Genomic DNA, 14,247 nt, shown 5'->3' with positions numbered 1-14,247 from the left:
TGCAAAATCTCTTGCACTCATGCACACACAGACAGACACACATACACACACAATCACACAGAGGAATAGCCATACACACAATACCATGTCCTCACAATGCACATGCATTATGGGGACGTTCCCGCCTCCCTACTCCCTGCCTGGCCCACAGGTTCCCTGTTAGCAGCTCATTGAGAATCCACCCATAATCACATCCCTTCATTTTTTATTCATTTAAACTGTTCCTCAGCGCCCTGCTGTGTGAATTATACATTCAGACACAGTGCGTATTACACATTCTGAAATTTACACATAGAATCTCGCGCACACAAACACACACACACACATCGTCACACATCTTCGCACAGCACACCACTCCACACAATCACACACACATTCTCCTGCACACACACCACACACACACTCTTCTCCTCACCATCTTCTGGCACACACACACCAACACCCCTCCTCCTCTCTGGCACACATCACACACACACACAGCACTTCTCTCTGGCACACACACACACACTCACTCTCTCTCTGGCACACACACACACACACACACTCTCTCTCTCTGGCACACACACACATCACCTTTGGACACAACACACACCCTTTTCTGGCACACCACCCTGCTCTCTGGGCCCCAATATTTCTTGACACACACACACACACACCACACTCCTCTCTCTGGCACACCCCACACTGTTTGGCACACACACATCACACACATCCTCTGCCACAACACACAACACTTTCTCTCTGCACACAAACACACACACACACACTCTCTCTCTCTGGCACACACACACACACAACACACTCTCTCTCTCTGGCACACACACACACACACTCTCTCTCTCTGGCACACACACACACACACACACTCTCTCTCTCTGGCGCACACACACACATACACACAGAGTTGGAATGTAAGGACCATCCCGTTTCTGCGCTGCTGCTGCGGGGCGTTTAATGTGGGAGTGTGAGCCCTCATTATCCGCCCTGCAGCTCCTCACCTGCGCCGGCCGGCTGAGCGGAGGGGTATCCCACAATCCCTCAGTCCTGCGAGCTGCCGCTCATCTCTTTTTTCTATTAGAAATTAAAGCAGCCAATCAGACAGCGCAGAGGCAGGGCAACCAGCTAGTCTGCCATAGCACTCAACACCCCCCATGCACACACAGCCTACGCTACGCGCCACAACCACACCGTCGGCTGTGAGGTCATAGGATGCTTCCTTTTCAGACGGGAGGGGGTCAGAGCTGAACGGATTGCACTATGATCTGGGCAATGTGTGTACATATGTGTGTGTGAGAGAGAGAGAGTGTGTGTGTATATGAGTATGTCAGTGCCTGTGTGTGTATGTGTTTGTGCGTGTGTATGTGTTTGTGCGTGTGTGTGTGTTTGTGCGTGTGTGTGTGCGTGTGTATGTGTGTGTGTGTTTGTGCGTGTGTGTGTGCGTGAGGGAGATTTCACGCGTCCGTGTGTCTCTGAGTCATGTCCAGGTGTTACTGTGGTTGCCGTTGCCAGCAGCAGGTAAAGGCCCAGCTGGTGTGGGCGGAGGGGAGGGAGGGGACTGTGAGAGCACCCCGTGTTTCCAGCGCCCAGGTCATCCCCCCCCCCCTCCCTTGTGGCCCCCCCAGGCGGGTTCGTCTGCCCCCGTGCAGCTGGCCAATCACGTCAACAAGCCATACCTCTACGGCCATCAACCAGGAGTCTGCCTCATACGAGTCCAGAGACAGACGGACACAGATGAGGAAAGCGCATTATAATTAATTTGATCCTCAATGCCCCACAGAGAGATGGGTACTTGGGGGGGGGGGCGATAAGCATACCCCCCCATGTTGAAACCCGAGCAGATTGCACCCCTATTTTGTATTCCTCATTAATTGGCCTCAAAAGATTGTTTTCCCCACTCAGTTTAAAATATTCAACTTCTCCTCCCTCCCCAAAGATAGTTCCTCTCACTCACCTCTCACAGCAGTTCCCCTCCCTCCATTAAAAGCCACAAATTGGACCTTTAACGCCCCCAAACTGGCCCTCAACACCCAATAACTGGACCTTAAACAGAGCCACGCACTTTGAGCCTCTGCCTACAGACTGACAATGGAGGACAAGGCATGCTGAAGCCCTCCTAAATAAGAGCACTCCTTTGGCTTCCACATTTAGGATGACTAATCGACAAAACTCAGGCCCTATTCTGAAAAGCGTGCGGTTTGAAAAGCTCGCGCTCGGTCAAGGCGAGCTCTCCCGGTCCCGGTCCGGCAGTTAGTGCAATCACAGCGCCATTAGGCCCAGAGTAAACACACTCGGTCAGATTAATTACACTGCACCGCGCCGATCCTCGTCAATTACCCAGCTTTACGTTCGCAAGGTAAACAGCAGGAAACGTGTCATGGATTTCAGAGCCCATTGGCGGCTGAAGTTACCGGCGGTAACGGTCTTTATGGTCTGTTAAAAAATCCATTCAGCAGGGCGCCATCTTCAACAGCTACGCCCGGGAGACGGAGAGGCAAGCATCGAACGACAAGTCCGCACGACACAACCCTGAAGGACGGCTGTTTCAGACGAACACCTGCTGCAGCGTAACGTATGGTCAAAAGATCGTTACGAATATTCAGACTGGGAGTCCAAATTCTGAGGAATCTACAGCTTAAAAAAGGGATAGGCTTTTATAAAGAAAGTTGCGATGCTCTTATGATCGACTGGCCGCTGTGGATGTTGCACTTGAGGACGCGTACAATCTAGGCACACGGCTCGTGTTTGTCACCCTCTCCAGGACTGCACAGGGAAACCAAGTACGTGTCAAAAGGCACTGATCATTTCGAAATGATCTTCAAATGAAACACGCCGCACTGCTGCCCAACACCTTCTCCACGACTGCCGAACTTCGGTTGCGGCTATCGCTCCTCAGTTCTGCAAAGGATTGTGGGAGAATTTCAGACGGATGGGGGGGGAAGAAAAAAAAAACGGCAATAAAAATGATGTTAATAACAACGACAATCTATTAAATTAAACTGTAAGAGGCACAAACAAAAGAGCACAAAGCAACTTCAGACCAATGAGATTCCAGTCCCGCGACGCACGGCGCTCCTGCGGGGGGAGGGGGGGGGGGCCTCTCTGCAGAGGGGGGCCCCCGCGGAACTCCACCACGCTCGACAAACGCCAAAACAACTCAAACAAAGGGCTGCGGAGAAATAATGAAATAACCGAGACAGCGAACAGAAGGAACAACAATTATTTATGTAAATAGTGTGGCATTGCTGCTTATAATTAGCGAAAGAATTAAGCAAAAAAAGAAAAGGGGGAAAAAAAGAACAACATCATGCATGTCACCAGACTAATTTTCGTATGCAAATGAACAATCAAAATTAGAAATGGAAATAAGTGGGTTGAGAGAGAGAGAGACAGAAGGAGAGAGAGAGAGAAAGAAAGGAGAGGGAGGGAGAGAGAGAAGAGAGAGAGCAGGAGAGGGGGAGAAATGTTCCCTTTATTTTTCTGTTTGGGATTCATTTGTTGAGCAGCAGATTTTATTTGACATTCAGGGCGAAGATGAAGAGAAAGTGGAAACAAGAAACAAGTGGGGGGGCAGAGTGGCGGGATGGGGGGCAGAGTGGCGGGATGGGGGGCAGTGTAGGGGGGCAGTGTGGCGGGATGGGGGGCAGTGTAGAGGGAGGGGGGGCAGAGTGGCGGGATGGGGGGGTAGTGTAGAGGGAGGGGGGGGCAGAGTGGCAGGATGAGGGGAAAGTGTGGTGGGATGGGGGGTATTACAGTATATGTTTGACAGCAGAGAACAAGCCTGATGGGAAACGCTTGCGGTTAGGGTGGGGGTGTTGAATGGAAATATGCCCCGCCCCACTCCCGAATTTCGACGGAATGCTGATTACCCCCAGAGAAACAGACTCCAGCGCTCGTGTCCATGACCCTGTTCACACGCAGCCCTCACATTCTGGGGTGCATAAATAAATATGAAAACACTAGCAGGGAACGTGCTCAACATGAAAAACAAAAACTCTGAATCAAAGAAGGCACAGATGACTAAAACACTCCCGAAAAGCTTCAAAAACTTTTATACACTGAAAACCCTCTCCCGTTTATCCGGCACGGTCTTGCTCGCCGATGAGAGGGAGCGCCCAAACGTGTGTGTGCGCCGCTCCCACGGAATCATTCAGATTCTCAGAGCATTTTCGCGGGTGTTTATGAATATGAAATGTCTGTCGATGCAAAGGAAACGTTGTGCGTTGACATTCCTGTCAGCCGGCGCAGCGGAGGACGCCCAAGCTGAGGACCGTTCGGAATACGCGTTGGGATTTATGCAAACGGGCCCTTTGCATGGGACAGCAGCACTGGCGGCGCACATAAACGCAACATTCCGAATGCAGATTCCTCGCTGTGGCTGTCCGGAATTCCACAGCATTCCGGCTGTGCTGCAGTGTTAGACGCAGTCCCCATGGATAACATGATCATTTTATAATCCCCCCCCCCCCCCGTGCCATTGAGGATCAGCAACATGGCAGATCAGTGACGCGGCGGATCAGTGATATTGATGATCAGTAACATGGCAGAATAGTCACTTGGAGGAGCAGTGACTTGGCGGATCAGTGACTTGGTGGAGCAGTGACATGGGGGAGCAGTGACTTGGCAGATCAGTGACAAGGAGGAGCAGTGACTTGGTGGATCAGTGACAAGGAGGAGCAGTGACATGGCAGATCAGTGACTTGGCGGATCAGTGACTACTTGGATCAGTGACTTGGCGGATCAGTGCTTACAGGACTTAACAGGCTTTACTCCTTGAAACCATCACCTACGCAAGGCGTTTGTCTGCCGATCCCTGTTTCATTGCCTTCCACCCACCTCCCCAACTGGCTCTCTGATACACCTCTGTGCCTCCCTTTCCCACAGATAAAGAGGAAAGGATGAAAGGAGGAAACGAAAAAGGAAATGAAAGAGTGCAGTTTTGCATCTTGCAGCAGTTTGGCACCCCGGTGTCCTGAACTCTGAGACAGGAAAAAAGAAAATGAGGGAGAAAAAGAAAAAGAGGATGCATTCATTGCAATTTGTGTGCTGTTCATTTCCTCAGCTTCTGCTCCCATTATTGGGTGAATCCTGGAGATATTGCTTGTGACAGCGTAGCCTCTCTCTCTCTCTCTGTCGCTCTCTCTCCCTCCCTCTCTCTCTCCCTCTCTCTCTCTTCCTCCATCCTATCTCTGTCTCTCTCTCTCTCTCCCTCACTCTCTCTCTCGCTTTGTCTTCTGTGTTTTCCTCTCACTGATTCGCTGTTGCTACCTCAGAGTTCTGGCTCCCTTGGGCAGGCCGAATCTACATTTACCTCTCTGAAAAAATAAACAAACACATAAATAAATAAATAAATAAAATGGAAATAAAGCACTTGAACATACTGGTAAATGGGGACGTCAGACTCTGTAATGCTTGAAATGCTTCTCATGCAGACGTGTTTGGGGGGAAAAAAAAAAAACGTTAAAGTTTTCTGATAAAAACACATCAGCGTACACACATGCACGCACGCACGCAGGCACGCAGGCAGGCAGACAGACAGACAGACAGGCAGGCAGGCAGGCAGGCAGACAGACAGGCAGGGCGTTTATTACGGCCAGCGCGTCACACAGACATAGGGGTCACAGGGTCACGGGGTTGTTTTAGGAGGCCGCACACCTGCATGATTAAGCACGTGCGGGTTTTACACGCGGAGCCTGGATACGCCGCCCCCACCCCGCCTCATACCCCCCCCCGCCCCCACGCCCCCTAGCACCCCCCCACCCCCCCACGCCCCCTGCCCCCCTCCACGTGCTGCTTATGATAACATTGCGGCTGTGGAACCTCCCGGGCGGAACAAAGCCCCTAATGACCGGGCCCTGCTGTGGCGCTCCAGGGGCCCAGCACAGTCGCGCGGGGCCCCACAGGCCTCCTCTGATGCATTATTAATCCCGCCACACTCAGAGCACCAAGCCGAGCCTCAGAGAACTCCCCCCCCCGCCCCCCCGCCCCGCGCCCGCCCCGCCCGCCCCGCGCCCCGCACCCAAACTCCCGCTGACTCCCGGTGCCCCAGCATCCTCAGGTAGGTGAGGAAATCACAATTAGCCGCGGGGAAATTTCCAGAAAATTCTAAAACATCGCAATGAGAACATGCGATCACACTCGGGCAGGCAGTTTCCAGGGAGCTTGTCAATCATGGCTGCACACTTAAGCACTAGACTGTACGACCCTAAACTGCACCTTTATCATGTGACCTTCTGCATGATATCCCCATTTACACATGAGCAAAGTACTTCAGATCATTTGATCAGTCATGTTATTTGTGACATAAAATAAGTCTTTTTTTCATTTACAGTATGCATATGAAAATTAATTACACTGAAACAGCTGGATACTGTAACCAGAGTCAGGGCATTTAATTGCCCCTGTCTGCAGCCACAGGGCTCCTCAGCCAGCCACCCTCCCTGCCCTGCCCCTGCCCCTACCCCTGCCCCTGCCCCTGCCCCAGCGCCCCCTGCCCCAGCTCCTGCCCTTGCCCCTGCCCCTGCCCCTGCCCCAGCTCCTGCCCTGCCCTCACCCCAGCCCTGCCCTGCCCCTGCCCCTGCCCCTGCACCAGCTCCTGCTCCTACCCCTGCCCCTGCCCCAGCTCCTGCTCCTACCCTGCCCCTGCCCCTGCCCCTGCTCCTGCCACGCCCCAGCTCCTGCTCCTACCCCTGCCCCTGCCCCTGCCCTGCCCTGCAGAATGATAACAAGCAGCACCCCCCCTCCCCCACCGAGGCCTTTCACCACGTGAAACTTAAACAAGTGCAAATGAATAATGTAAGGAGATAAAGCACCTCTCTCTCTCTCCCCTCTCTCTCCCTCCCTCCCTCTCCCTCCCTCCTCTCTCTCTTCTTTCCTCTGCCTGCCCTTCACGAAGCCCCAGAGGCTCATGGGACCTCTGTTGTCTGCCTCATTACCAAGTGTTCAGTCACATTTTTCACACCCATTACTTTCCTCCCTCTCGCATTTGCCATCCCGTTCAGCCAAAATCAGAACAGCAAGCCCTAATAGTCTGAGTCCCTTCTGTGCGTGTGGGACCCTGTAAAATAATGCTAGCCTGTACCCCAGATGTGCTCTCTCTCTCCCTCTCTCTCTCTCTCTCTCTCTCTGGAAAGGGTAATAGTTTATAAGGCTGATGGCTTGATTCCTTGCTTTCAGATGATTTCTGTAGTTAAGGCTAACTGGTTTACTTGACTTGCATGGTTGCCTCCAGTCTGAGCCCTTCCGAAGCAACATGATTGGTCAGAAGAAGTAAGTGACAATTCCTTTCCACAATTTCAAATAATGTGAATAAATTGTGCAAAATTTTGTGTTGGGGAAAAAAAAAAAAAAAAAAGACAAATTACGAGTCTAAATAGCCTTATTGAGGAAACCCGGCTACATCTGACGGTGTTTTGTGAATTAATCACGGTAGGAGAGATGATTGTAGGCAGGTTGAGACCAATCATCGGTTCCAAGGGAAGTTTTCTCCACGGTCTATTTCCAGCTCACCGACCGTCACCGCTGATGAGTTTACTTCCCGAGGAGGTAAAATAATTAGCGAAATCAGGTGGTGCCACGCCTGGCTGGAGCTACTACCGGCAGGCACTGTGCCCACATCGAGCAGCGCTGTGCCAGAGTATGAGGGAGGAAGTGAGGCACTGACATCACTTCCTGTAACCATTTTCAAGATTTTTTTAAAAAATCTCGTCTGTCAGCCTGCCAAAGCAGACCTCTTTGAACTCATCCCGGTGAATGTCCACAACAAAGGACCAATGACCTGTGTTATATTTACAGACAGTTTTCAGATTTACAGGCAATTTAAAGGGTATTTATTTAATTTATTTATTGCATGTGCAGTTAAATCATTTTTTAAATGGACATTTTACAATTTCTATGCTTAAGGTTTTATACTAGGTGGTAGCTTTTTAATATTTATCATAAAATTTTGCATTTATGTGTGGTACAGTCATGCTTTTGAAAGCAAGGCAGGACTATGCTTTTAAGTGACATGCTGATTAGAAAATGTAATAATTAAATATTGGCGTCTCAAAGTGTAAAAATGTAAGAAACATATTTTTTGGAAACTTTAACTGGAAGCCCTTTTAACGCAGATCAATAAATGCTTGATGTTTAATGTTCAGACTTCGTCGCCTTTTGTGATGAATATTTGGAGAATAACCGCTGGAATTTCTATGCCAAGCGAGGAAGGCAATCATCAGAGCTGGCTGTGGGTAATAAAACATGTTTTTTGTGTGTGTGTGTGGGAGTACCTGGACCTGTTTCCGCTCCCGTCTCTCTGTGCTGTCATGGCTGCGCACCCAAAGCCGCAGTGACAGAGCTATCACAGCCGGCAGAGAGAGAGGTTCGACACAGCGCGCCACGAGGAAGGAATCCCGGAGGAGAATGCTAACGAACGGTGCCGCACGCCTCGGAACTAATTAAATTCACCTGACGTTATAAAAACAGAACGCAGACACACACACACAAAACTAAACAAAAAACAAAAAACCCCGAAACGAGCTCACTTAACTCTACATCTCGATTCGGTGCTGACTCGTCTCACCTTGATTTAACTCTCACTGTAGTTTAACGTGACATCTCAGATGCTCTACTGGCACTGAGGGAAGAATCTTCAACCATCGGAAAAAAAAGCGCAGCAAATTAACTCAACTCAAATTGTCTACATCAACGATGTCAGACCTGGTATTTGGGCAGTGAGGAGGTGGCGCAGCCAAGGTCTGCAGTGGACTCTTAAGTGTGGTAGAGTCCTAAATGTGGTGGATAAGCGTAAGGTGGCCTGTTTACCTTCTGCAGCGTAGGAAAAGCATTCATTACCCCGAGCTGCTCAGTGTGCAGTGTGAGACCATGCATCAAGCAGGAGATGCAGTGCTGGGGCTTAATTTATCCACTGCCTGCCTCCCCCCGCCCCCCCCAGTCTGCCAGGCGAGATGCAAAGAGCCCCAGCGTACAGTAGAGTATATTAAAGCAGCGGCCAATGTTTCTGCAACGCGGACGACAACGCCATTACTCTGGATGAAGGATGTTGTTTCTCCAGCTGTGCCCCCTGCCTCCTCCTCCCTCCCCTCCCCCCCTCCCTCCCCCTCCCTCTCTCCCTCCCTCCCGCCCATCTCCCCAAATCCGCACTCATTCCCAGTAATGCATGCAGTAACTATGGAAATACTGTGACTTCTTTACCTCCTCCTCTCCCTCCTTTTGTTCTTTTTCATCACGGATGTATAAACAAAAGCCGGTCTTTTTCCTGGAAGAAGGGAGTAAGGTGGCAGAGTCACCATAGAAACGTCATGGCGATTGATCAACAAATGAAAAAAAAAGTGACCATTATTTTTTCATTGCATAAAATGTTGCTTTAATTTAATTTTCACAGCAATAAAAAATGTTTAAAAAAAAATGTCTAAAAGGACAAACGTGTGCCAGTAGAATTGCGTGAAGAACTATCGAACTATCAGCCAAACAGAAAAGGAAATAATTGTCCAGAAAACACATGCTGATGTGTGGTGAGCATTCTGGTGCAGCATGGCTGCTGCGCCTCCCCCAGCCGGGTGCCGCACACTGGTGGCGGCTGAGGCGAGCGGTCGGGTGAGATGTTTGGGGCAGATAGGCGCGGTGTCATTACCTGCTCCCCGGAGCCGAATCCAGGGGTGTCGGCGCCCCCCAGATTCCCGCCGCGATGCTGGCCTAATGGAAATCAGATAACGGCTCGATCCGCGTAAAACCCCCCCCCCCAGCGTACGGGCCCGAGCTCTGGGGCCTGACGCACACGCTTATCTCTGCCTCCTCCTCCCTTTCTCCCTCCTCCCTCACCCCCCTCTCCATCCCTCCTCCTCCCCTCCCCCCCTCTCCTCTCCCCCTCCCCTCTCCCCCCTCTCCATCCCTCCATCCCTCCCTCTCCCTCCCTCCCTCTCCCCCCCTCTCCATCCCTCCATCCCTCCCTCTCCCTCCTCCCCTCCCCCTCCATCCCTCCCTCTCTCCCTCTATCCATCCCTCCATCTCTGCCCCTCTAAATCTGCTCCATCTCCAGGTGACCAGGTGAGAGAGTGGAAAGGTTTCTCAGCCTGCAGCCTGGGTTGCCACGGTAACGAGCGCTTCCCATGCTCTGTCATGCGCAGCCAGACGTCCGCCTGCGCAGACACGCGTCCTGTCCCACGCAACGCGGGGTACAAACGAAGTTTAATGGCCCTGCCTGTCCCAGGACCGGCTCTGCCCACCCCCAGCCTCACCCCCATCCACTCTCCAAAACACAGCCAGATTTCCACCAAACCCCCAGCCCCTCCCCAACCCGCTCATAAATACAGATCTCCCCTCCCTCCCCCCCCCCGCCCCCAAAAAAGCCCAACAAACAGGTACACAGTTCCCTCTCACAGCCGCGGTTATCAGCCCCCTGATAATCCTGAACTTTACCCCGTTAATATTTCATATCCCGCGTGCAGCTCCTGATCCTCTGCTCCGCACAGACGCTGAAATATTGATAAGTCTGTGTTTACCCGTTTACCTGTCCTGTCAGCCCATGTACCTACAAACAAGCCCTGCCCCCCCCCCCCAACCCCCCCAACCCCCCCACCACAGCCCCTGCTTCCAGCCCCCCCTGGGCCTGCTTGTTAGAAAGAGGGAGAGGAAAGGCAGAAAGAAAAAAAATCAGGAAGGAGAAATGCTGCACAGTTAAGAGGGATGTAAGGGGTGGGGGAGGCAGGGGGAGGCAGGGATCACAGACATCTTGTTCGGGATCACTCACTCCTGTGCCTTGCCGAAACATTCTAGAATCTTGCCTCACTTGTCAGGTACAACCTGGGCTGTACAAACAAGCCCCCCCCCCCCAAAATAATGAAAAAAACAAAAAAACAGATTAGTTGGCAAGGATGCCATTACATTTTGCGAAAGCACCCTACGCCAACTAATCCCCGTTTTATTGTTTTCATTTTATTTTGCATGTGAGTTTCAGTGGCGTGTGTGTGTTGTGTAAGTGTGAGCATGCATGTGCGTGTGTGTGAGTTTGACAGTATGAATGATGTGTGTGTACGTTCCGTGTGTGTATGTGAGTTTGAGTGGAGTGTGTGCGAGTGTGTGTGTGTGAGTTTGACAGTATGAATGATGTGTGTGTATGTTCCGTGTGTGTATGTGAGTTTGAGTGGAGTGTGTGCGAGTGTGTGCGAGTGTGTGCGAGTGTGTGTGTGTGTGTGTGCGAGTGTGCGAGTGTGCGAATGTGTGTGTGTGTGTTGGAGAGGGTGCTTAATGAAAGTACTACCTTTATTCGCAGTTAATAGGGCCTATTGTGGAACTGGTACCTTTCCCAGTGTGATAAGGACATAAAAATGAATGATGTAACTACTGAACTTGCAATCACATTTTAATTAGGCACTAATTTATGATAATTAGTCTTTTCTCTGAGTGATACGGTTAATTGTTAATTAGCGGGTGAATCATCCCTTCTGGAATCCGAGTCATGACTCTTAGAGGCCCTCGCAGTTCCTGAAAACGATCCGTTTTTTTTTTTTAAACGGCGGGCTGTGGGGAGGATGAAGAGCAGAAGGAAAAGAGCAGAAGAGAGCCCAAAGGAGATTGGGGGGGGGGGGGGTAAGTGCAGTTTAAGCGCAGGAGCGCTTTAATTTGGACCGTTTATACGTCCGTCGCCGCGGAAACGCAGCTATTGCGATACACGAGTCGGCACGCTCGGCTAACCGACCTCTGGCGGCCACCCTCGAAAAAGTCATCCCCTCCCACCCCAGCCGATTTAGGACCGGAGGCGGAGAGTGGGGGGTGGGGTGGGGGGGGGGTTGGGTTAGGGGGGGACGAGGGGAACACAGTATGGAGGGGAGGTGGGGGGGTGGTGGTGGTGGTGGGGGGGGGGGTAACGAGAGGTGCTCTCCCCCTCCTCTCTTCTTCCTCTGGCTTTCCTTCTAAATCTCTTTTTTTCTCTCGCGGCTATTTTATTATTATTATGTTTATTCTTATTTCTATTGTTTTTTTTTTTACCTTTTATTTTCTTTTGGTGTTTCTTTGCTGGTCTTTGTTTATCTAAAGGCTGTAAATGTGTGAGGTTTTATTTTTCCTTTTGTTTCCGACTCAAGGCAAGTTAAAAGTCAAAGTCTGTCCCTCTCCATCTCTCTCAAATTCAAATACGATCTATTTGCATGACAATCGAACTTCTGTTAGCAAAAGCATTAAAATACACAGATAAAGATATTCCCCTCTTTCTCTCTCTCTTTCACACTCTCTCTCAAACTTCACTACAGAACTGGGAATTCAAAATCTGCACGCGTGTCTCTGGAGAGAAAGCTTTTTCTGTTTCCCCATTCACACTCCATTCACAAACACACAAAGCGTCCATTTTAATCACACGGTCAGGGCTATAATTTTGAAGCAGGTGGGGGGGGGGGAGCAGGTAGTGGCTGGAGACACGCTAGCTAACACGTGTGTGTGTGTGCGTGCGTGCGTGCGTGCGTGTGTGGGGAACCCACACTGGTATGTGCGGTTCTGGTTCTGCTCCGATACTCGCTTTAGCGATCGGAGACAGCTCGGCTGCCCGACCCTTCGGGAGAGGGCCTGAGTGTAAAAGACAGTGATGTCCGGGACATCGTTTCAGAAAAGCGAGACGGGTAATATAAATCTCGGCCTTCATGACCAGACGCTGATTAAACCATCCATTCCCGCTCTTTTCTCTTTAGCGCTTTGAAGGCACGTGAAAAAAAAAAAAAAAAGTCGCGTTTGGATATGAAAGTTCGAGAGCTCTTTAAGAACTTTTTTTACGTTATTGCTTTTGATAAGGAAAACACATCTTTAAGACATTTAACAGGCATTAAAATCAATAACAGAATTCCAAACTTTAGATATTTAATATATACTTCTCCTTTTCCCCTCTGAAACATCTCCTTTTGATTAAAATATTTTCTCCATTTGTAGCGGGTAATCTGGCACTGATTATTAGACAGAGAGGGGACCGACTTCGCTTGAAAAGGAAAGTCAGATCATTACGGCTGGACCAGCCTTTCAGACGCACTCTCTCTAACTGAGAGAGCGAGTTTAAGACTTTCAAACAGACCAAAATCCTCTCAGCTGCCATTTTAGTTTTTTTTGGTCTTTTCTCTTAAAACATTTAGGAAAGTCAACTAACTAACCCCCACTCCTTCAAAAAGAAAAAGAACAAAAAAGATCCACATGACAAAGTAATGCAACGTGTACCATAAGTGAAACATAAGACATAAGGGATATGCTATGCATTATTTCAAAGAAAATTCTGAATAGAATCTATTTTTAACATCGACGGACAAGTTGAACTGAAACGTGATGCTGTACAAACACGTGAACGTTCATACAGAATCTGTATTCTTGTGAAGGTGTTATTCAAACTATTAATATATAAATAGTCAATATTAATGACACTTCATGTGCATATTGGAAGTCGTCTTCTGTCTGGAGGATTTACAATGATCTAATGCGATGAATTGTAGCACAGGAAGGTAATACATGGTCTACAGCACTTCTGCATCGTTTTATATACACCAATAACACAGAGCCTGAAACTTGTAACACAGTGTAAAATTATCACGATGTTGAATCAGCACAATGTTAGCTTAGTGTTAAATTAGCACAGTGTTAGCATGGTGTTAGCACTGTATTAAATTAGCACAGTGTTAGCATGGTGTTAGCACTGTATTAAATTAGCACAGTGTTAGCATGGTGTTAGCACTGTATTAAATTAGCACAGTGTTAGCATGGTGTTAGCACTGTATTAAATTAGCACAGTGTTAGCATGGTGTTAGCACTGTATTAAATTAGCACAGTGTTAGCATGGTGTTAGCACTGTATTAAATTAGCACAGTGTTAAATGAACACGGTCTTACATTAGCTCAGTGTCAAATTAGCAGTGTTAGCACAGTGTTAAATTAGCACGTTGTTAGCTCAGTGTTAAATTAGCACAGTTTTAGCACGGTGTTAGCACAATGTTAAATTAGCACGATGTTAGCACGGTGCTAAATTAGCATGATGTTAGCACGGTGCTAAATTAGCGCTAATTTCAGCGCACACAGAGGCAGATCCTTGCTCTCCCCACTCAGGGCTCTGTTTTACGGGCTGTTTCTGCTGCTCAGCCGAAGCTCATCCCAGAGACCCAGGCACCTGAAGGTGTAATTGTTCCAGATCAGAGCGCTGGCTTGATATGGCAGATAGGTTTGGGCTGTGATAAAATGGCTTCTGTCTGGGGTCCTGGGGGGTCCTGGGGGGGGGGTGGAGATTAAG

General features: G+C 49.6%; 1 long non-coding RNA gene across 2 annotated transcripts in view; it reads right to left on the bottom strand.

Moving 5' to 3' along the window:
• LOC135264622 (uncharacterized) overlaps positions 1-14,247 on the bottom strand; it is a 64,471-nt gene that overhangs the window by 14,254 nt on the left and 35,970 nt on the right. The window contains exon 3 of one of the 2 annotated variants that reach the window (XR_010332762.1): positions 13,911-14,224. The exons of the other annotated variant lie outside the window; for it this stretch is intronic. This is a non-coding gene — a long non-coding RNA (uncharacterized LOC135264622). Of the gene's footprint in view, positions 1-13,910; positions 14,225-14,247 lie in introns of those variants that run through there. 2 annotated transcript variants of the gene reach the window in all.

This window comes from Anguilla rostrata, chromosome 10 (assembly GCF_018555375.3).
Source record: "Anguilla rostrata isolate EN2019 chromosome 10, ASM1855537v3, whole genome shotgun sequence".
Classification (NCBI taxonomy): domain Eukaryota; kingdom Metazoa; phylum Chordata; class Actinopteri; order Anguilliformes; family Anguillidae; genus Anguilla; species Anguilla rostrata.
Note: the sequence above shows the minus strand (reverse complement) of the source record. Positions and strands in the feature narration are given on the sequence as shown.